We start from the raw sequence: 22,583 nt of genomic DNA, 5'->3' as shown, positions 1-22,583 counted from the left end.
GGCCATCTTTCCTGTTGTGTTCCTCTTTAAAAATATGCTGTCACTGCAACCGAAAAAGTAGCACCAAGAATCACAAGATCAGTCCTACATGCAATCACACCCAAAAAACAACTCAAAGTCTCCAGTGCTAATCCAGGCTAGAACTGCAAGGTAAGACAAAAGTAATCCTTTAAACCCCGTTACAGACTTTTGCTATTGCCACTTTCTGCATTTGGAAAGGAGATTTTCACAACCAAACTGACTTTTTAGTTTCAAAATTTATTTATTCCATAAAACTAAAAATTTCAGGTACTAGAGCCCATTCTTCAAGCAAACAACAATGTGTGGACATGGCACTGCCCCACAGCAGGGCACATTCACTTATACATCCACACTCATTCTCATTACAGCTAACAGATAGTAAGCACTCACCCTAACCTACACATCCTTGGGATGTAAGAAATTAATTTTGGAAAAATGTCTTGTGTGCCCTTTGACATTCTACCAGTGTCTACGCATTTAGTATGATGTAATTGGGCTTATTATTGTGCTTCTTACATCCACCATTCCAGAATAATGTTGTGTCTCATTTTAAGCGGGAAGGTGGAATTTCCAAGTTCCTAGATAGAATTTTCAACTGGAATGCCCCCTTAAGTCAGATTTCCAACTTGGACATTTGCAGCTGGTCTGTCAAGTTCGAGTTTGTTTGACTTCAGATCATTACGTCAATCCAAAAAACAGCTGTAGTATTTTACTCTTTTTTTAGCACGTCTGTCTATTTGTGTCTTGTTAACTCAGTCATACACCATACACACAGTATTGTTCAATTTCAATCTGTGGACATGCTACTACAGTGTTTGGATATATGAAATACTGCTAATACATGGTTATCAACTGGTATTTTTTCTAATGGACCATGCACAACAATGATTTTCCTGGACATGCCCATATTGGTTTTCCGAAGGTTTTACTGGAATGCGATCAACTCAGGTGTGATGTCATTCTCAGCATCTACATTCAACTTTCAAAGTAAATGGAACACAGAATAAGTTTTACCAGAGCTCTAAAGTGGAAAAAATTAAACTAAAACTTATTTTCCCATGATGATTTGTCATAAGACATGTGAGATACTATCACTCAAAAGTCTACAATGGCCAGACTTCACTCAAGGACTGAAAGCAGTAAGCATGTTGAGCTTATTTGTGGAACTGCTTCTTTATGTATCGCAATGTGATAACACAACAATGTACTGGAACAAAAGTTAATGCATACCTACAGGCTAACAGTTCAGTGTGCCAAATTGAAAAAGTACTTTCCACTTCACTTAATAAATAGTGCAAATGATGAGGTCCATGAAGCAAAGCAGAGAACACAAATAAACCACTGTGAGCCTCTAACTCAAAAACAATCATAACATTAAACAAAACAGATGGCCATTGCAACCTCCTGATGTCAGAGTGAGATGCATGGGGGATAGTTTCACATTAGGCAAGGTGCATATACAGTTAGTCATGTCCTGATTTACAGCCGACTGAGTTGAGGTCATTTGAACATGTGGCTAATGTTCCCTCTGATTTTTTTTTTTTTTCTGATAAGTGCATGTTAATAATACGTGAGCTAGTACTTTCCTTTTATGACCGATTTCTTCAATCCCACTACACTACATGATTTTTCTTCCATGTAGTATTGATTGATCTCCATGAAGCACCAACAAATAAACCAACTTTTCCCCATGATGCAATGGCATCCCGAAGCACCAACATGTGAATGACACACGCAGCCCAATTAAGTATTGATTGATCACACCGACAAATGAACGATGAGCAGTTCTCCCATGAAGCTTTGAGAGCACAGCTGCAAGGTGGTGGAGGGGAGGGAGCGGCATAGTAACAGCTGAGCAGTAGTTCAAAGTGCTAGGCAACCAAGATTTGAATATCGGTTTGTCTGATTATGTATCGGCAGTTAAAGTATGCACACCGGTGACCCACACAAGACCCACTGCACCTCAACTACAATGACTTGTAGACTTTGCGACCGACATACAGCCAAGTGGCCAGTACCAAATGGAGCCATAACTCAACATGACTGTATTCTGTTTTACTGGTCATGTGCTTTCTTGCAAGCATGAAATTACCTCCCAAAATACAGCACAAAATTAGTTTTATTTTATCCCAAATTCCTTTTTATTTTTCACCTAATTCTCAGGTTTCCCAGGTTTAAATCATTTTTGATTTTTACTTTAATTACATGAAAACAACTACAATAACACAAACAATAACATTTTGCATTGTGTGTTATTGAAATTAGACATACTGTACATGTATTCCCTAGCAGCAAGACGTTTAGGGCATAAAAAAATTAATATATTCATTCAGTTAAGAATTTCAAGTTCAAGACATAATTGAAAATAAATACATCTATAAATAAAAGTACAAATATGTAGATTAAAGCATTTGAATTTGTCAAACATCCAAACATTCTAATACCTGTAATTTGTTGTAAACTGAAGCTGTTCTCATTTCACTGACTTCCATCTCTGACACACATTCATCTCGATTATGAGCGTTTGGTGTTCAGCTCACTAAATGGCTCCCTCTTGTCTGTGAGGAGTGTCTTGTACTTGCCGAAGCTCCTTTCACAGTCAATAGAGTTGACTGGTAAGCAGTGTAGGTGCTAGGTTGTTTTGTGCCATAGGCCAAGCTTATTAGCATGCCAACCGAGTGGTCAGTAGCTAACCCCTGTGGCCGGGTCACCTTATGATCTACACATTGGGTGAATGCCCAATTCTCCTTAATGGTGGCACCGGCCCTGCTGGAAAGAATACTTAGGGCAATGGTGTCTCTGCAACCCTTGGACATCACAGTCTTGCACAATTCAAATAATCAACAAGCTCCACAGCAGGAAATGAACCATCATTTGAAATTATGGATCAGGGCAATTGCTTATCTGGAATATAATACCTGTGATTTTGTTTATCCTTGAATTTTTCAGTTACAATTGTGTTCCTTAGTCACTTGAACATTGCTTGGGTACCTAATGCTAGCTGCTTCGACATTTAATCTACATTATTCCCTTGCGACGACAGCCCTGCATGCCACGACACCCAGTGTATTTTTCTATGCAGTAGTGTGCTGGGGAAATGGCATTAGTGCATTTGATGCCAATAGACTCATTAAAAAGGCTAGTTCAAATTTGGGAGTCTGGCAGGATTCACTGGAGGAAGTGGTAGAACAGACGGTCACTCAGGAAGTTGCTCACTATCCTGGACAATGACCCTCACCCCCTTATGAGGTTTTGGCTAAACAGAGGAGCACATTTAGTAACGGACTGAGACAACTGCACTGCTTCAAGGATCACTATGTGAGGTTATTTCACATTCAGCCATCAGGGCCTATAATGTATCACCTCTCAACAGATGTGGTTCTGTTCCCTGTGCGTTGAATGGTAATGAGTTGGTCTAGCAGACATCTTAACAGACAATGATGCAATATGCCGAGTTACTGACATCATGTACTGTGAAATTTAAACTGATAAGTATATGAAATTCAAACCACTTTAAACTTAGTAAATACCTGCACTTTGTTAATCCACCTATGAATAAGTCTTGCTATGTGTATCCGTACCTTGCTAGCATACTTAACAGTATGATCATTCTTGTTGTATGTATATTAGTACCTTTTGTGTCGACTACTGTAACCTTGCAAATTCCTTCAGGATTAATAAAGTTTCTGTCACACTCACACACAAAGAGACTGAAGCATGACAGGATCCCTGCAAAAGGTAACATTCTCAAAAAAAAGACAAAAATAAACATATCAGGGTGATAAATTCAGATTATTCAAAATAGTTCAGATAGTTTGTAATAATTTTCCCTAGAATTTCCATATTCAACACATTTTTGGACTTTTGTCTGAAATTTTATGCTTCAATTCAATGATTGTGTTCATGCTCTCTGTATCATTACTGAAATCTCAGTACCCTAATTAAAAAAGGACCAAATAGGCAGCAGACAAAAAAAGGAAAAATAACGTCCAAAATCATTGAGATACCAGTATCATTCTGTTCACTGAAGCAAAGCATAACTCTGCAAGTACCGCTGAGCATTTTGTAAATTACAGGGGAGTTGATCTAAGTCATCATAAACTGAACATTTCAGCATGCTAAATATAACACCTTATACACTTTCAGAATATGCCTATTTGCTCACTGCCCACAAGGATACAATGTTCACTCCATGCAAAAAGATACTGGGTCTGAAGCATCACTTGATTGTTTACCAATACACCACCAATGAGGTAACATTTTGTACTGTAAAGTTCTCCCAATTGGGTCTACTAGGAATCCAGAACAAACATGTCCGAAACTGAAAATATACATTAGAAAAACACGGTATTTTTGACAGGTCAGGATAAAAGACAACACGCAGAAATAAACAAAAGCCCAGTTACTCCTTTTAAAGATTTCTGTCTTGTCAAACATCAAATACCCTGATGAGTTTTCAGAAACAGTGTAAACTTTAGAAACATTCTGACACAATTATTTCTGCTTGTGGATGACAGCTTGCCTGTTTACCCACACACAACTATCTCCATCTTACTTGTCCTCTGTTTTAGTCACCGTATTCCTGCTACAAAACTCTTGCTGTTACCACCAGCTCAATAAGTCATTCATAGAGTAACCATTTACATTCCATTTTCAGGTTAACTTCAGGGCATCCTGGAATCACATATTAAATATGCCTTCTTGAAACCCATAATTTTTACGTATTCCCTTTGGCAGGTATTAGTCACAGAATAAGGCACTCAGACCTATCAGTGCTACTCCTCTCTAACTAATTCAAGATCCCAGAATTTTCCTTCAGAAACTCCCTCCTGCCAACCACTATAGGGGATAAGAGATGAGGCAGCCTTCACAAAGGCATGTAACTGACCCTGACTTTCTGACCCTTCTTTCAGTTTAATCTCTGTCCAGATGCCCAGGAAGATTTGTGTTTGTACCAAAAATGATGGCATTTGTTCTGTTTTTCCTAGAAATTTTTATGTTTGTATGTTATTCTGGTTTATTCTCTTTAAATCTACTTCATTGCTTTGTATATTCTGCATTTATCTTTACTTAGTGTTTTACGCATATATATTATGTGTTGTTTCCAATGTTGTATATGCCCTATTGTTCAGTCTGAATTTCTGTGAAGTGTTTTGTACATGGGAAAAGGTGTTATATAAACAAAATGTATTATTATTAAAATTGGCCAATTATATCTTCCTGGTAGACTACTCAGACTAGAATCTAGAGAAGGAAACATGTCGTCGGTAAGGACCACATTCCTGCCAAATCACCTTATGCTATTCTTCTAAAGAGCAGCATCTGTCTCTTTCCTGTGTTGACAGGCTTTGTCCTTTCTCCCATCAGACGCATACTGTAGTCAGGTACCTTCTAGGTGATCACCCTGTTACATTATTATTTTAACCATAATTGTCTGCAGCTTGTGAAATCATGAAAGAAATAATGCACTTCAGGACATCTGAAAACAGCTGTCCTATCAAATTTCAAAAATTCAAAATGACGTACAGTATTTGCTACTTAAAACTGCCTCAAGACTAAAAACGTAGTTGAATATACTACAAACTGTGTTTCAAATACAATTACTATTTAATAAAATACTTTCTGTACCATTGTAAAATACTACTTGTGGATATTTTCTCAATATGAAAAGCACTGCAGCAGTGTACCAAATGCCACCCAGATGAATCCATTTCACCCACAACCTGCACGATCAAAACCAATAATGAGGCTGTAAATCCAAAATTTCACAGTCAGTAAGCACAGGAATGACATTAGAAAGAGTTATTCTTAATTGCCAAAAACTGTCTTCTACCAACTGTCTTGGTACAGCTTACATTAAGACTAATCAGCCATGAAAGCATAGGTTGTCTGGTTTCTAGGAAGATAAAAAAATCTGACAACTCGCTAAATGGTCAATGCCAAGACAAATCACTTCAAAAAGTATTTCTTAGATGCTTCAACACAAGTAAAAGAATCATATGCAGGTAAAATATTGGCAATGTTAGGTCATCAACATACAGAATCCAATGGGCAAATATTGCATAATCTTAGCAACAATCCTAGTATACAAACTGTCTTAGGTTTATAAAAGAAAAAAGGAAAGAAAAGAAAAAAAGAAAGGAAGGTAGCAAAGGTGACTTTTGACCTTGACTTGTAATAGACACTTAACTCCTCGATTAGATTCATGCTATTAAAGGCAAATAATAACATTTTGCTTTTTTTTAATGGAGTAGAGTACTCTTTTACACAGAAGCTTTGAAAAAGTTGCAGTGAAGGAAAAAACAGCCATTTTCATTAAAAATAAAACAGTCAGAAAAGAAAGAGATTATACCAGTGACATCACTGGTCTAGTAGAAAAACCTCATATCCCAAGAATCAACGCAGCAGCACGTATAGCCAAGCCACTCCTTCAAACTACCAGGCAGTAGCCGACTTGCATTCACATAATCAGAACTAGTGCTTTATTATCTGAAGCACGTTTCTTGAAAACCTGGCCAAATCCAGCAACCTTTACAGAGTTGCTGGAGGTGGAAAAAATTTGTTTGACTTTGATATGAGAGTGAAACCCTATATGAGCACAATCATACTCATTTTCAATGCAACAACTGCTGCCTGTGTTAGTGTGAAATGCAACAAAAACACTTAAAATTGAAAAATGAAAATATATCCTATTCAAACCTCAGACCCCACTGCTACCTGTATGAAATATGCATGTTCTCCCTGCCTCCACATAAGTTTTCATCCTACCTTATAAAAAATAAAAAAACATGCATATGATTGGTAATAGGCAACTGTAAATTCACTCAGTAAGAGGAAGTGTACAACCGAGTGTGCCCTGGTTATGGACTCCCACCATGCCCAGTGTTGACTTTGCATCTTGTGCCCAATGTAGTGGGTTAGCCACTGGATCCAAGGGGGTTGGCAGTAAAGTACTACAATGTTTGCCACAATATACAATCAATAAACTGATTAAAAGTACTATTTTTTCTTTCTGCCAGGTATTGTTGTAAGAATCTATGAAATAGCACAGGCATTTGCAATGCACCATCTGTGATAATGTAGACACAATACTAGGGCTGCACGATTAATCTTTTTTTTCTCATGATAACGATATTTATGACCCACGATCAGTTAATAAATATCGTCGCGATTTTACAGTATAAAGACCAAACTGTTTTTTATGGGCTGAGTTTACGGATTGGACTGCGTCACTATGACGTTACTGCGTCTAGATTGCAAGCGCTTTCTGAAGCAGTAGAAGTCAATAGCAGCAATAACAGTCAGTCAGAATAAACATATGATGGCGGAGCAACGTGAGGAAGGTGCAGAAGTGCGATCGTTAGTTCCTAAAAAGGGGTCATACTCAGTTGTCTGGAACTATTTCGATTTCGAGGAATGTGATGTTGATCAGGTACGAGTGTTGTGCAAACTTTGCTCCTGTTCCGTCCAAACGTCCCAAGGTAACACAACAAACCTCATCAACCACCTTAAATGCCACCACAAAGTACACTATCAAGAATTTCAACGACTGAAGGCACAAACAGCAACAACAAAAAATTACCAGCCATCCACAACACAGACAACAATATCAGGGACATTGTTCAACGCAATACCATATCTGCCTAGCTCGCAAAGACACCGGGAAATAACAGAGGCGATCACGTACCATATAGCCAAGGATATGTGTTCAATAACCACCGTGAGCAGTGAGGGGTTTAAAAAAATGATCGCAACACTTGATAAAAGATATAGCATTCCCTCACGCAACCATTTTTCCAATGTTGCGCTGCCCTCGCTGTATGCGAACTGCCGAAAAGAAATAGAAAGAGAAATTCTCAGGCTCAGCCTTGAATATTTTGCTGCCACGACTGACTTATGGTCAAGCAGAACTGCGGAACCGTATTTGAGCTTGACAGTTCATTTTATTGACAGCGAGTATGAGATGAAAAGCAAGCTTTTGCAAACTTCGTTTTTCCCACAAGACCATACAGCGGAGTTTATTGCAGTGGGCCTCAAAGAAGCGATGTCCGCTTGGGGCTTGGTGGAAGAAAGACTTGTGTGCATCACAACGGACAACGCAGCTAATACGATTAGGGCAGCATCTGTGAATAACTGGCCGAGGCTACACTGCTTTGGTCACAGACTTCATTTACCAAAGGAATAATCGTCATTATTAATCGTGATAAAAATTTTGAGCAAAATAATCGTGATAATCATTTTTTCTGTTATCATGCAGCCCTACACAATACATTACATTAGTGCTTAAATAACAAAATACATTCCTTCTGTATTCAGCAGATGGCATATCACAAATATTAGCACTGCCAGAGATTCCGATGCCAAATGCTATGTCCACATGCAAGTCAAATGTCTGGGTTAATTGTTGTTTTCACAGTGTTACAGAGAGTAGCTTAATATAACACATACTTATTAAAGGCCCAAACAAAAGCACTTGCAGGCTGATGTATACCAAATTTACAAATTTACAGACTAATGTCTTTACCAAGAAAACAAAGAAGAAAGAAACTGCCCCTGCAGTCACTCATCATATTTGGCTACAGTAGTCAAAAATTCCGACTTCTGTCCTAGTTGACCAGACTTAATCTAGATGAGGAGCAATGACGCTCTGTGAGCAAAACAAAAAGTAACTAATGTCCTTAAAAATAACGAGGAACTTAACACACTCTTTCAAATATTACATTTTGTTACTTAGAGAAAAGCCAAGCAAAATGACACCTTTTATACAACTAACTAAAAAGATTACAATATGCAAGCTTTCAAGGCAACTCAGGCCCCTTCTTCAGGCAAGATGTAATCAGAAGGGGCCCGAGTTGCCTCGAAAGCTTGCATATTGTAATCTTTTTAGTTAGCCAATAAAAGGTGTCATTTTGCTTGGCTTTTCTCTACATTCATAATGGCTAACACGGTACAACACCCTAGTACTACATTTTGTTACTTGAAATGAAAAATAAAAGATTGAGAAGATCAGTTAAAAACCTGGAAAATGAATAGCATGAACAAGTGATTTGTGCCATCTTTAATTTAGGCTATACATTTGCAAAGGGGTGTGAAAACTTCTGTAGGCACTGACACCACTTTTGGCAGCCAATTACTGATGTTGAGTAGACAGTTAACAGTACTGTCAAATACCAAGAACTGATTGTTTAAAAAAACAGTGATGTTTAATTTTTTAACAGAAATATAAAAAAAAGATTTTTTTCTGGAAGCATCTAAAATACATAAGTGTGTGCATTGATTTAGTTACTAAAGAACTGAAATTTATTAACATTAACAAAATTTACTAAAATAACTATAAGTACCACATGTAAATGAGGATCTTAATTTAGGACCTTACATCTTTCAGGAAACAAAATATCAAGACCAGCTACAAAGCATCTCAAAGCAGAGCTTAGGCACAAGTTTCACTTCAAATGTTCATTTTCATAGCCCCTTGCATCCAGGTAAAAAGAAATTGAACTCATCTGCTCAGCTCTCATGAAATTCCTTGCAGACTGCAGTATTATCCACATTCTTCATATTAAAAATCACAGAGTTGAACCTACTCATTGCACTTTACATTGAAATGCACGCCCAACCGTTGCACATATCTATTATAACAAACTGTAGACTCAGATCTTGCTTGTGTTCTTCATACCCAACTACCGAGTCCTTGCCTTTAATACTGTGTTTGCCTTCAATACTGAAGAGCCTAGGCTGGCCTCTCCTCTCTGGATTGATTTGAAGCCTTGTTTTCTGTCAGCTCCTGTATACTGAACTGTAAAGTCAAGCCTTCTTCATATTCAATTTTTGAAAAACTGCAATGTTAAGACTTGCTTGTGTGTGTGCGCTGGTTTTTTTTTTTTTTTTTTTAAAAAGGAGCTAAACTGTTCATTATGAAACAAACAAACAAACAAACAAGGATGAAGTTTCAACTTGAGCATTGCTCACATTTTTCTACTAAACTGCAAAGTTTTCCATCTTTAGCTAAATTGCTGTTAAATTGTGCCAGTATATTTTATAATTAAATGTACATTCAAGCCTAGCACAAAGGAAACTTAAACCTTGCCTACTGTATATGGTTTAAAGTTTGCCCATGGCTTCTCTACTCGGCTGTAAAGTTAAACATTACACATGTCTTATAAACTCAACTACAAAGTAAAGCCTTGTCCACGTCCTTTATACTGAGTTTAGGATGTGAGCCTTGGCTGTATCTTTAATGTGGAACCGCACAGTTAGGCTTTACCCAAGTCCTCAGCACTAAACAAGGGGGTTTAGCTTTCTATACATCATCTCTACAAAACTACCTTCACCCATGTCCTTTAAACTGAACTGTAAAGTTACGCCTTGCCCATGTCCTTTATATTAATCTTGCAACTTAAGATGCGTGTTTTATACTGAACTGCACAGTTATTCCACAGTCAAATCCTTTCTGCAGAACTGCAGATTCCAGTCTCATCCATGTCTTCGATACTTGACTGTAAAGTTACGTCTTGCCCATGTCCTTTATACCGAGCATTGACTTAAGCCTTGGCTATGTCATCTATTTCACATTGCACAGTTAGTCCTTGCCCCAGATTTTCACCGCTAATCTGTAAATCTGAGTGTTGTCCATGTCCTTTACACCAGTGTTTTTAAACTATAGGTCATGACCCAAATGTCTGTGATGGGTCATAACTTGATTGTGTAGTGAAATTAGCCAAGTTAGCCAAAGCAAGAATTCTGAGTGAGTAAAATAGTGTTGTCTATTTAGCAAAAAATTAAATTGTGGGTGTAGGCAAAACAAAGCCATTGATGCATCGCAGGGAGTTTTTGTTTGTATAGTATGGCAACATAATAAATATTCCCGAAGACACCACCCTTCTCACTTACATTGAAACAATCAACTTAGATGACTGACGAGGAAAGACATGTATAAGAAAAGGGGTAGAGAGGTGGAATCAACACTGACAAGCTTGAGAAGGGAATTGAGCCATGGCATTAATTTGAAAATCACAACGAAAGTAACGAGTGCGGCACAAGGATATGACATTTTCAGGGTGTTGTGGAGGATGCCTAAATAGATTTGGATTATAAAGTGCAGTGGCAGTGTTATATGCTAAATGCAGTTACAATGGCCACGAACAGATGATCAGTATATTATCGCATGTTCACCGTTACAGCACACATTGAACCCAAATCTGTAACAGGGATGCAAAAAAGATTTTGCATTAAATTTATCATGCCTCAGTGAAGATGAATTCCTTCTTGTCATTCTATTTTAAAATGGTTTGATAAATTTCAATCTACTGGTAATGTGAAGAGCATGTTTTCTGGACCACTGAGAACTATAGGAATACCAGAAAATATCAAAGGGCTGTAAAGCAGAGCATTTAGTGTTCAGCACAATTTCAGACTAGACTGTTCACCAAATTTCTGAAGATTCATCTCATCATGCACATAGAACACTGATAGCACCTACATTTCTTTGTAATAATTTAGCTATGGATTTTTTTTTTTTTTTTTACTAAGTTTATTGAATTGTTAAGTAAACACCAGTATGTTGAAATCTTTGTAAACTCACTAAGAAGAATGTAGTGTTAATGGTACAGCTCATTACTAAAACTTTATTTAATGAAAATGACACTATACATAAATTGCATCAATTTATTATTATGGACTACTTTATTCCTTATATGGCACCACACATCTAAAGTCAATGTCACAATGCACAACTTCTAGTTCTTAGATATGTCAGACTTGCCAACAGCAGATCTCATCACCAGACCACATGAATTTAAACAATTGAAAATTGCTGGGCATGTCACATTTACTGACCAAGTGCTGACCTTCCAGCACAGTCATGCTAACCCATTTTTCTGACAGCCAATAATGTGCTGCCTGATGTATTAAGGATTAACAGTTATGGACAGTATGCATGTAATCTTTTCCCTTTTATCCCTTTCCATTGTGGTATGCAAAATATGAGGCTCAAGACAGACAAGCTTCTCTTCTGTTTGTGAGGTTCAAAACACCTACATTTCTTATTCCTTGTCACTGCATTATATGCATTGCACTTCTAGATGAGCGTTCATTGGGCACGGTGAGTTGTGAACAAGCTAGAGTGAGTCACTGGGTATGTTACAATAAGCAACTGGATTTCATGGGAGTGTGCTGTCAACTGCCTCCAGCTCACCAACATTATGTAAATGAAGGTTACAACTGAAAATCAGCTTGTCTAATGTGACGTGGCCTTTAGTTACGTGATCATTCATGTTCTTTTAAAAATCATCACATCCTTACACCTCAAACGTTATACGGAATTTATTTCTCTCAGCTTTACTAAACCGTACACTAAACATTTACACTGGAACTGATATACCTCTGGAAACTTTCCCTGTTTTGGATAATAATTTCTTAACAAAATATTTGCTTTTCACTTTTTAGTAATATTCATGTGAGAAAAAGTTTGAATTGAAACGTTCCCTTTTAAAAAAAAACAAAAAAAAAAAAAACCTATATGGCCATTGTTCCTTTTCAATTTTAGCTGTGATTATGGTAATGAACTTCTTCTTTGATCCCAGTATGGTAAAGATTTTCTTGTTTGGATTCTCAGATTAAAAAGTTTAAGAAACCCTGGCTGAGTTTTGCCCATGTCATCCATTCTAAACCCCTGCCTCAAACCTTAACTATTCCCCCAGAGGACATCTCAATGTAAAATTGTCATTTTGCTCACACCCTTAACTCATCTAACTACTAATTTGACTGCTGTAGGTGCCTACTGTACATGTGCTTCTTTCTTTTCCCCAATTCTGCGTCGGACTTCAGGCTTACTCATGTCCTTGTTCTATATCACTATGGCCTGGCACTCAAAACAATCTCTCTCCACCAGTCTTTCCCAGCAGATCACTAAAAGAGAACCCCAGTGTCTGGATGGCTTTGTTACTGCGATGTGTTCTAGGTGACAGATGCTGTACCAGCAGTGGAGGGCCTTCAGGGGGGCACCGTGGTCCAGCGGAGGGCCTAACGGGGGTACCGTGGTGACCCTGTGCTGATAAAACAACCTTTCTCCTTCAGGCCCTCTTAAAAATCAAGCACTACTGTCTTTATATGCGGTCTTCGATCCAAAACATATCAACAGGGCACATTATGCGAACAGCAAGACTCAACCTTGTCCACGTTCTACAAAAATAAAAAAAATAAAAATAAAAACAGACTGTAATCAATAATAATGAAGAGCGCTGGCGCAAGTAGAGCAGCAGTCGAATGGTCCCCATAATACGGGAGGCTAAGCAAATCAGGACAGCGGGGCAACAGTTAGAAAGGCTGTGATTTCGTTTAGCACAAACAAGGAAAGCTGTTAAAAGGCAGAACAATGCAGCGACACTGCGGTGGCTATTCGAATAGGCGAAGTGCTGTTACCCGCACCTCCAATCACTGCGCGCACGCGCACCCAGACCTGTACCCGCACCGGGGACCGTTCCTGCGATCTCATTACACGTCGAGCTGCGGTGTTGGAGCCCCTCATGCCGATCGCTATGTGACGATTTCCACCGGTGCTCGGTATCAGTTAATGCATCTCCGCACAAAGACAGAGATCTGCTGAAGTAGTGGCGCCGGACGAACTCTGTCACCGATGCCTGCCTGACACGGGCATTTCCCCCGAGTAAGCTACGCTATGTACTGTTGTCATTAATTCAGGAGGTTCCTCTAAACGCAATGAACGGACGTGAAGAATAACGAATAAACCTGATGCCCCGTGTTCATTTACCGGAGCGCACTATATGCTCTCCTCTGTTGTCGATACGCTAAAGTTCAAGACGAGAACGCCTCGTGGGTGAAGTGAATAATAAAAGAGTCGCCAGTGAACAGGCCACCCACAAACACGCGAGTAAAAGCCGAAAACATCCTCCAGATAACACATTCCTTTGACAACTGAAGCCGACACAACATCTAGAAAAGCAGAGTAGCACAAACAACAAAAACGTGAAAAAATCTTACCTCTTCAATCGTGCTCTCACAGACTGGTGCGCGCTCCCGACAGCGCTCAAGTCCTTCGGCTGAGAGGCGCGCTGCGCCTGCCACTATCCAAAAGAGAAAAGTCTAACATAAAAATCCCAACTGAATGCGAGTACAAACGGTGAATCGTACTCCTCTGTGGAGGGAGGGGGTGGGCTCCACTTAGTACTGCACGATTTCTTCTTCACCTCCCTGTCACCACTCGCAGATTTACATGTTTAAATTCCCTTTTAAAAGAAGAAAAACCTGTCTTGGCTCTCTCGCCTCCTGTATATTCCACCCGCCTGTAACAGCCTGGCGCGCGTCCTTGTGCTAATCAGTGCAGTAACTTCCTCGCACTCATAAATGGTGCGCGCTCCCGCCAGGCACAAGAGGCATAGTCAACAGGAGGGGGGAGGGATGTGATGGTATAGTATTGTATAGTGGGCGGTGGCGAGAGGCTGTGCCTGGTAAGTGCGGGAGAAAGGGTGGCTACATCTTTAATGAGTCCAGTAAGCGTCGCCGCGCTCTTGCGAGTCGACCATCTTTAAAGTAAAAAAGGCACGATTTGCGTGCCCCTCTCGGTGGCAGAGAGTTAATGCTTCAGGCTTGTTTGCCCCTCATTATTGTCGCCAAAACACACGCTAGAATACGGCATTACGTAAGCAAACAGTGTCGTTTTACGTTCACAGATACGACACATGCGAGTTTGTCAAAAAGCACAACAGACTGTTGAATGTACTTAGTTGAAGGTAAGCGCGTTTAAAAGGTAAAGGGTAAACGAGAAAAGACAGAGTGGTGGTGTTTTAATAGAAAGTTACATTCCTGTCGTTTACAGTGAAAGGCGTGTTTAGGCTTTTCGGACAACGGTGTGCACGATGTGTTTACTATTAGAGTTTAGGTAGCAGGTTCGGTTTTATGCTACCGGAGCTTATCCATTTAATAAGTGAGAGCTGAGAATTACATTTTAATTCGGCGGTATCCTACGAAAAAAGGAAGTTAAAAAAACAAACGTTACTGTGTCGGCACGTTTTATGACATTGGTGTTAAAGGTGTTTTCGTGTGCTTGAGAAAATTTCTAGAATCTTACGTGCTAGTTTAAACGTGGAATTGAACTGTCATTTACATGGTATGCGCAACATGACCTGCCGAGTAATCTGTTTGTAGAGAAATCATAGCACCCACTTCTAAACAATCTAAATTCTTTTAGCCTGAAGATGGGTATTTGGTTAGTGTTTAGATTGTGGAATAAGACAGTAAGAGGTTGCAAAAGAATTACCGACGGGGCTATGTTTATTTAAAAACTTTTTGAGATATGGTGCAATGAATTGCGTACTTGTCCTTTTTTGAGTTTGCGCATGCGCATATCATACTACGCGTGTGTCTTTAGGATTGCTCTTTCGCTGCTTTGCTAATCGTGTTTAAATTGTTTACTTCTTTCAGTGAAACGTATTTGTTTAGCCTTTCATGTGTTGCAATAAAACATCGTAAATTAGAAATGGCAAGTATGGTTTTGTCACTGATTTGGACACCAGTTCTTAATCAATTGAAGTGTTAACAGTGTTACAACAAATCTCGAGTTATTTGTGTAACACACATCGCAGTTGCATGTTTAGATCTTGAATAATGTTCAACGTTTACCCCCTCTGGTGGAATTGAAGAGTCGCATAGTTTGGGGGAGGAATGATCTTCTCAGTCTGTCAGTGGAGCAGGACAGTGACAGCAGTCTGTCGCTGAAACTGCTCCTCTGTCTGGAGATGACACTGTTTAATGGATGTAGTGGATTCTCCATAATTGATAGGAGCCTGCTGAGTGCCCGTTGCTCTGCTACGGATGTCAAACCGTCCAGCTCTATGCCAACAATAGAGCCTGCCTTCCTCACCAGTTTGTCCAGGCGTGAGGCATCCTTCTTCTTAATGCTGCCTCCCCAGCACACCACTGCGTAGAAGAGGGCGCTCGCCACAACTGTCTGATAGAACATCTGCAGCATCTTACTGCAGATGTTGAAGGATGCCAGTCTTCTAAGGAAGTACAGTCTAAATAACATACAACAATTAATTTATAATTAATAATAATAATTCATTTATTTAACTAAGGTTCCAATACTTAAACTACAAGAAGTAATATCAAAAGGCACCATAGTAGACAATTAGAAGAGGTTAAATAGTTTTTTTTGACAATTAGTAGTGTAGATACTTGTTTTTATGAGGTTTGAGATTCAATAACAGTGTGAAACTTGAATAGAAAGCATTTTAAAGATGGAAATTTGCAACTAAATTTGCATTTCTAAACGTGAAATTTACCCATAAGAATCATTACAGTTAATAAATAAGTTATAGATTTCACATTGAAATTAAAGTAGGTACCGCTGGTGGACACCGGCGGTGAGGGATGCTGTCAAGCTGAAGAAGGAGTCCTACAGGACCCTTTTGTCATGTGGGACTCTGGGGGCAGCTGATAGGTACCGGCAGGCCAAGCGGAATGCGGCTTTGGTGGTTGCTGAGGCAAAAACTCGGGCGTGGGTGGAGTTTGGGGAGGCCATGGAGAACGACTTTCAGACGGCTTCGAGGAGATTCTGGTCCACCGTCCGGCGTCTCAGGAGGGGGAAGCAGTGCAGTGTCAACACTGTATATGGTGGTGATGGTGCGCTGCTGACCTCGACGCAGCACGTTGTGGGTCGGTGGGGGGAGTACTTTCGAAGACCTCCTCAATCCCACTAACATGCCTTCCAATGAGGAAGCAGAGCCTGGGGACTCAGAGGTGGGCTCCCCCATCTCTGGGACTGAGGTCACCGAGGTGGTCAAAAAACTCCTTGGTGGCAGGGCCCCGGGGGTGGATGAGATACCCCTGGAGTTCCTCAGGGCTCTGGATGTTGTAGGGCTGTCTTGGTTGACACGCCTCTGCAACATCGCATGGACATCAGGGACAGTGCCTCTGGATTGGCAGACCGGGGTGGTGGTCCCCCTCTGTAAGAAGGGGGATCGGAGGGTGTGTTCCAACTACAGAGGGATCACACTCCTCAGCCTCCCTGGAAAAGTCTATTCAGGGGTCCTGGAGAGGAGGGTCTGTCGGATAGTCGAGCCTCGGATTCAGGAAGAACAGTGTGGTTTTCGTCCTGGTCGCGGAACAGTGGACCCTTAGCAGGGTCCTGGAGGGTGCATGGGAGTTTGCCCAACCAGTCTACATGTCTTTTGTGGACTTGGAAAAGGCATTCGACTGTGTCCCTCGGGGAATCCTGTGGGGGGTACTCCGAGAGTATGGGGTACCGGACCCCCTGATAAGGGCTGTTCGCTCCCTGTACGACCGGTGTCAGAGCTTGGTCCGCATTGCCGGCAGTAAGTCGAACCCGTTTCCAGTGAGAGTTGGACTCCGCCAGGGCTGCCCTTTGTCACCAATTCTGTTCATAACTTTTATGGACAGAATTTCTAGGCGCAGCCAGGGTGTTGAGGGGGTCCGGTTTGGTGGACTCAGGATTGGGTCACTGCTTTTTGCAGATGATGTTGTCCTGTTTGCTTCATCAGGCCGTGATCATTAGCTCTCTCTGGATCGGTTCGCAGCCGAGTGTGAAGCGGCTGGGATGGGAATCAGTACCTCCAAATCCGAGACCATGGTCCTCAGCCATAAAAGGGTGGAGTGCCCTCTCAGGGTTTGTAGCGAGATCCTGCCCCAAGTGGAGGAGTTCAAGTATCTCGGGGTCTTGTTCACGAGTGAGGGAAGAATGGAGCGTGAGATCGACAGGCGGATCGGTGCGGCATCCGCAGTGATGCGAGCTCTGCATCGGTCTGTCGTGGTGAAAAAGGAGCTGAGCCGCAAGGCAAAGCTCTCAATTTACCAGCTGATCTATGTTCCTACCCTCACCCATGGTCATGAGCTATGGGTAGTGACCAAAAGAACGAGATCGCAAATACAAGCGGCTGAAATGAGTTTCCTCCACAGGGTGTCAGGGCTTTCCCTTAAAGATAGGGTGAGAAGCTCAGTCATCCGGGAAGGGCTCAGAGTAGAGCCGCTGCTCCTCTGCATCGAGAGGAGTCAGATGAGGTGGCTCGGGCATCTGATCAGGATGCCTCCTGGACGCCTCCCTGGTGAGGTGTTCCGGGCACGTCTAACCAGGAGGAGGCCCCGGGGAAGACTCAGGACACGCTGGAGAGACTATGTCTCTCGGCTGGCCTGGGAACGCCTTGGGATTCTCCCGGAAGAGCTAGAAGAAGTGGCCGGGGAGAGGGAAGTCTGGGCATCTCTGCTCAAGCTGCTGCCCCCACGACCCGACCTCGGATAAGCGGAAGACAATGGATGGATGGAATTAAAGTAGGTAAAAACATCTTTACATTTTTTTAAATATAGTGAGAGGTTTTTGTCATAAAGTATTAAATGTAATGTTTTATTAAAAATAATATAGGTACAAGTATGAAAAATGAAAAAAAAATATTAAAATTTCTTGGTTGCTACCACAGAGAGAACATTTGTCTTCAGTATTGAGGAATTTAGCAAAATTGTATTTGCAAAGGTAAATACTGTGCAGAATTCTCAGGCACACTTCTCCAACTTTATTTGAAATACAATAATGAAAGGGCAAACTCCAAACCTTGTGCCAAAGAATCTTGTATATAAACGTCTATGGGTGGAAGTGTGTGTGTGTGTGTGTCTGTCCGGCCGGCCCGGGAGTGTGATGTGGAGTTGGGCCAAGGGCTCCAATTCCGAGGATACGCAAATGAGGCCAGCACGTCGGCAAAACAAAATATCCAAGGAGAGAGTCACTCGCTTATCCGCTATTACTGTACAGAAGTGTGGCGAGCACATCAGTAAAACGGTATCCCTTTTACTTTTCTATCTGCTGCTAATGCACAAATGATGCGAGCACGTCTGCAAAACGAAACCTCCTAGGAGAGAGATGCCCAGAGTAGTTCATTTCAATTACCTGACATCTCTAAATTTCAATTTTATTTTTCTGACATTTCAATAGTTTCTAGGATCAAGCACGGGCTTACATAACTAGTATATGACAAATATTTTCCAAGTGGAAGTACTGTTTTTTTTATTGCTATATTTAAAAAAAAAAAAAAACTAATACGTTTTTAGTACCTTTTATAGGTAAAGTATTAAAATAGCCAAATGTAAGCCCAGGGAAATAACGTAAATGTTAGTTTTAAGGAACAGTATGTAATTGTGTTTATAAATTATCGTTTTTGTCATTCCAGCCTCACGTTATTAGTATAGTTATTGAGGTTTTGCCATTTACTTTTAACATGCCTCATTTCTTTAATTTAGTTGGCCAGTTTTTTTTTCTTTTAAATTTTAGCTATAGGTTTAATATAGTACATGTCCCAGACTATTTTCTTCATGTTGTTAATGTATTTCTGTTTTATTTTGTATTGTATTATCTGGTTTGTGTTTCTTTTTTAAATTATATTAAATCCTAAAATATATTCTATTCTATTTCCAGTACCTGTACTACTGATTGTGTGGGGTACTGAGGCATGAATATTAAATTGTTGATATATGTTTGTTATACACTATCAAGCTCTTGGAATTAATCAGAACTAATTATTCTCTATTGACGTTTTCCTTGGCTGCTACCTATTATGACCTCTTCTGTTTTCTAGGTCAGAAACATATCCCTTTAAACTGCAGTGTGCTATATCCATATATATTGCACCCTAGACATCTCAAATATTAAAAATGTATCACCTTAGGGTTCGTTTTCCACAGTTTACAGCTATAGAAACTAAGCTTAGTCAGAATTGTGCCTTTGCAGTAACTGCCCCTAAGCTCTGGAATAGTCTATTTTTTTATATTAGGTCAGCATCAACTTTAGTCAATTTAAAATCCAGTCTGAAAACTGGGTCACATCAGTATTTTTTGCCTCAGCTTTTTAAACTTGCATGAGAGTACTGTTTTTTCTTTTTTTTTGTTTATAAATTTTGGTGTACAGTATTCATCCTTATATTTATTGATGTACAGTATATATGGAAATTGTACAACACTTTGGTCAACTGCTGTTGTTTTAAATGTACTCTATAAATTAAATTGAATTGGCGTGACTTAAAAGGAAAATTCATTTAGTTTTAATTATTCATATAAAGTGCACATCCACTTGTAAATTAGGCAGAACTCATAGTGTTTACATTAATGCATGGAAAGTATTCTGCCTGAAGGTCTCAGTATATTGCATTCTGAGGTGCTGATGTATATCACATATATATCTTATGAAATTAATAATAATGTTATATGCTGAGTTACTGTTGGAGAAGGAATGGTACCAACTGAGGTTCAGGGGTTTCAGTTATAAGGTGGTAGAAGGGGTGTGCAATATTGGCAAAAAATGTATACCTCAATATTTTCTGTGACTTTGATAATAATGATAATTAGACAATATTTTGCATTCTTTAAAAACATGTTTATGAAATGTCTTATTGATCTAGGTTGGTCTTGTAAATAGATATTATTTGCAGCTTACAAATGAGATTAATGGAAACAACAGTTAAGGAAAACAGGTCTTATTTATTTACTTAAAACTGAAGTAAAATAACACAAACATTAAAATCACCAGTCAAAGTATTACTGAGATCAAACAGTGCAAGTTTCAGTAAATCTTTTTAAAGTGGCCTACAGGATTTACACAAAAGACTAACAAAACTGTTATAATGAGAGCACTTTAAACAGACATTTAACCCTTAATGTAAACACGATATACAGTAATCCCTCCTCCATCACGGGGGTTGAAAATCCGCGAAGTAGAAACCATATGTTTATATGGTTATTTTTATATTGTCATGCTTGGGTCACAGATTTGCGCAGAAACACAGGAGGTTGTAGAGAGACAGGAACGTTATTCAAAAACTGTGCTCCATGACAAGACAGAGATGACAGTTCCATCTCACAATTAAAAGAATGCAAACATATCTTCCTCTTCAAAGGAGTGCTTGTCAGGAGCACAGAATGTCACATAGATAGAGAAAAGCAAACAAATCAATAGGGCTGTTTGCTTTTAAGTATGCGAAGCACCGCAGCACAAAGCTGTTGAAGGCGGCAGCTCACACCCCCTCCGTCAGGAGCAGACAAAGAGAGAGAGACAGAGTTTGTTTTTCAATCAAAAATCAATACATGCCCTTCGAGCTTTTAAGTATGCGAAGCACCTTGCAGCTGCACAAAAGATAGCAACATGAAGATCATCTTTCAGCATTTTTAGACGAGCGTCCGTATCGTCTAGGTGTGCGAACAGCCCCCCTGCTCACACCCCCTACGTCAGGATCACAGATAGTCAGCGCAAGAGAGAGAGAAAAGTAAGTTGGGTAGCTTCTCAGCCATCTGCCAATAGCATCCCTTATATGAAATCAACTGGGCAAACCAACTGAGGGAGCATGTACCAGAAATTAAAAGACCCATTATCCGCAGAAATCCGCGAACCAGCAAAAAATCCGCGATATATATTTAAATATGCTTACATATAAAATCCGCGATGGAGTGAAGCCGCGAAAGGCGAAGCTCAATATAGTGAGGGATCACTGTAGCTCCAAAGGGAATAAATACTAATCAAAATTGAACTACAGGGCATACAAAAAAAAAAGATACAAAAAAACCCAAACCTATAACATTAAAAAAAAAATTCTTACTTTAGGTTCTGTCCAATATTGCACAAAGATATCAGAAAAAATAAAACAATTGTAAAATTTTTGTGTACACAAAATACCAATCTGTCCACAGCATCTGGTTTCAGAGCAGCATGGTTTCATGTTAACGACATTTCCTCTAGTGCTGAAAGCCCTCTTGGAAGGGCTGTTTGAGGCAGAGGTGCACAGGTACTTTTTTGCAAGTTTCTACAATTTGATGAAATGTACTTCTTTTGATTTCCACCACTCAAGTGGATTTACATCACTTTCTACCTCAGGTATCCTCAAGATCAAGTAGCCCCTGATCTGTTTTTCAAAGGACTAGCCTTCCCTGAATTCCTCTTTTTTAAATAGCTGCCAAAAGACTTTTTTTTTCTTTTTCACCCAACTGTGGTCAGTTGAATAGAATAGAACTGTTGGGATTTATGGACAGGCTCAGTGTCTCCATTCCACATCATCATTGTTGTCATTATTGTAGATATTTCATACACGAGTCAGGGTGGGATGAAACAGGGCAAGGAGGCAGTGATCTGTGCAAGTGTTTTAAATAATGAAAGAACAAAGGTGTTTTGGAATCGAGGAACCCCAACCAAGTTGGCTTGCAAAATAAAATCGTGCCAGATAGGCATATCCTTCTTATGGAAATAAAAGTAATCTGTTCAGATAAATTATGTAATTCATTCAAATTGATTGACACCTATGGGGCTCTGTATTTCTGGCATACTGACCTGCACGCTTGCTTTGCTCACGTGCAGTAGTCTATCCTGTTAGGCTACATGAGACAGTGAATGAGTGGCCTCTCAAGGTGTGTTTTTGACTGTTTTTTGTGAAGTATGTGCCATGCATGATAATTGCAGCTCATACATCGTTAAAACATCAATTAAGGTATTGTCATAGTCAATGCATATCGCACACTCCTAAATGGCAGATGATATGCTACTAATCTTTTTAGCTTTATAA

General features: G+C 39.8%; 2 protein-coding genes across 4 annotated transcripts in view; one reads left to right on the top strand and one right to left on the bottom strand.

The window, feature by feature from the left end:
• myo9aa (myosin IXAa) overlaps positions 1-14,306 on the bottom strand; it is a 568,471-nt gene extending 554,165 nt beyond the window's left edge. Inside the window, 1 exon segment of the mRNA XM_028823069.2 lies at positions 14,020-14,306. The gene's annotated coding sequence lies outside the window, so the exon portion shown is untranslated.
• A 112-nt stretch (positions 14,307-14,418) lies between these two features.
• senp8 (SUMO peptidase family member, NEDD8 specific) overlaps positions 14,419-22,583 on the top strand; it is a 71,732-nt gene continuing 63,567 nt past the window's right edge. The window contains exon 1 of one of the 3 annotated variants that reach the window (XM_028823075.2): positions 14,419-14,486. The gene's annotated coding sequence lies outside the window, so the exon portion shown is untranslated. Of the gene's footprint in view, positions 14,487-14,578; positions 14,786-22,583 lie in introns of those variants that run through there. The other 2 variants (XM_051920358.1, XM_028823074.2) reach the window with 2 other exon arrangements.

Source organism: Erpetoichthys calabaricus, chromosome 17 (assembly GCF_900747795.2).
Source record: "Erpetoichthys calabaricus chromosome 17, fErpCal1.3, whole genome shotgun sequence".
In the NCBI taxonomy this organism is placed as follows: Eukaryota; Metazoa; Chordata; class Cladistia; order Polypteriformes; family Polypteridae; genus Erpetoichthys; species Erpetoichthys calabaricus.
This window is presented reverse-complemented; position numbering and strand designations above follow the sequence as displayed.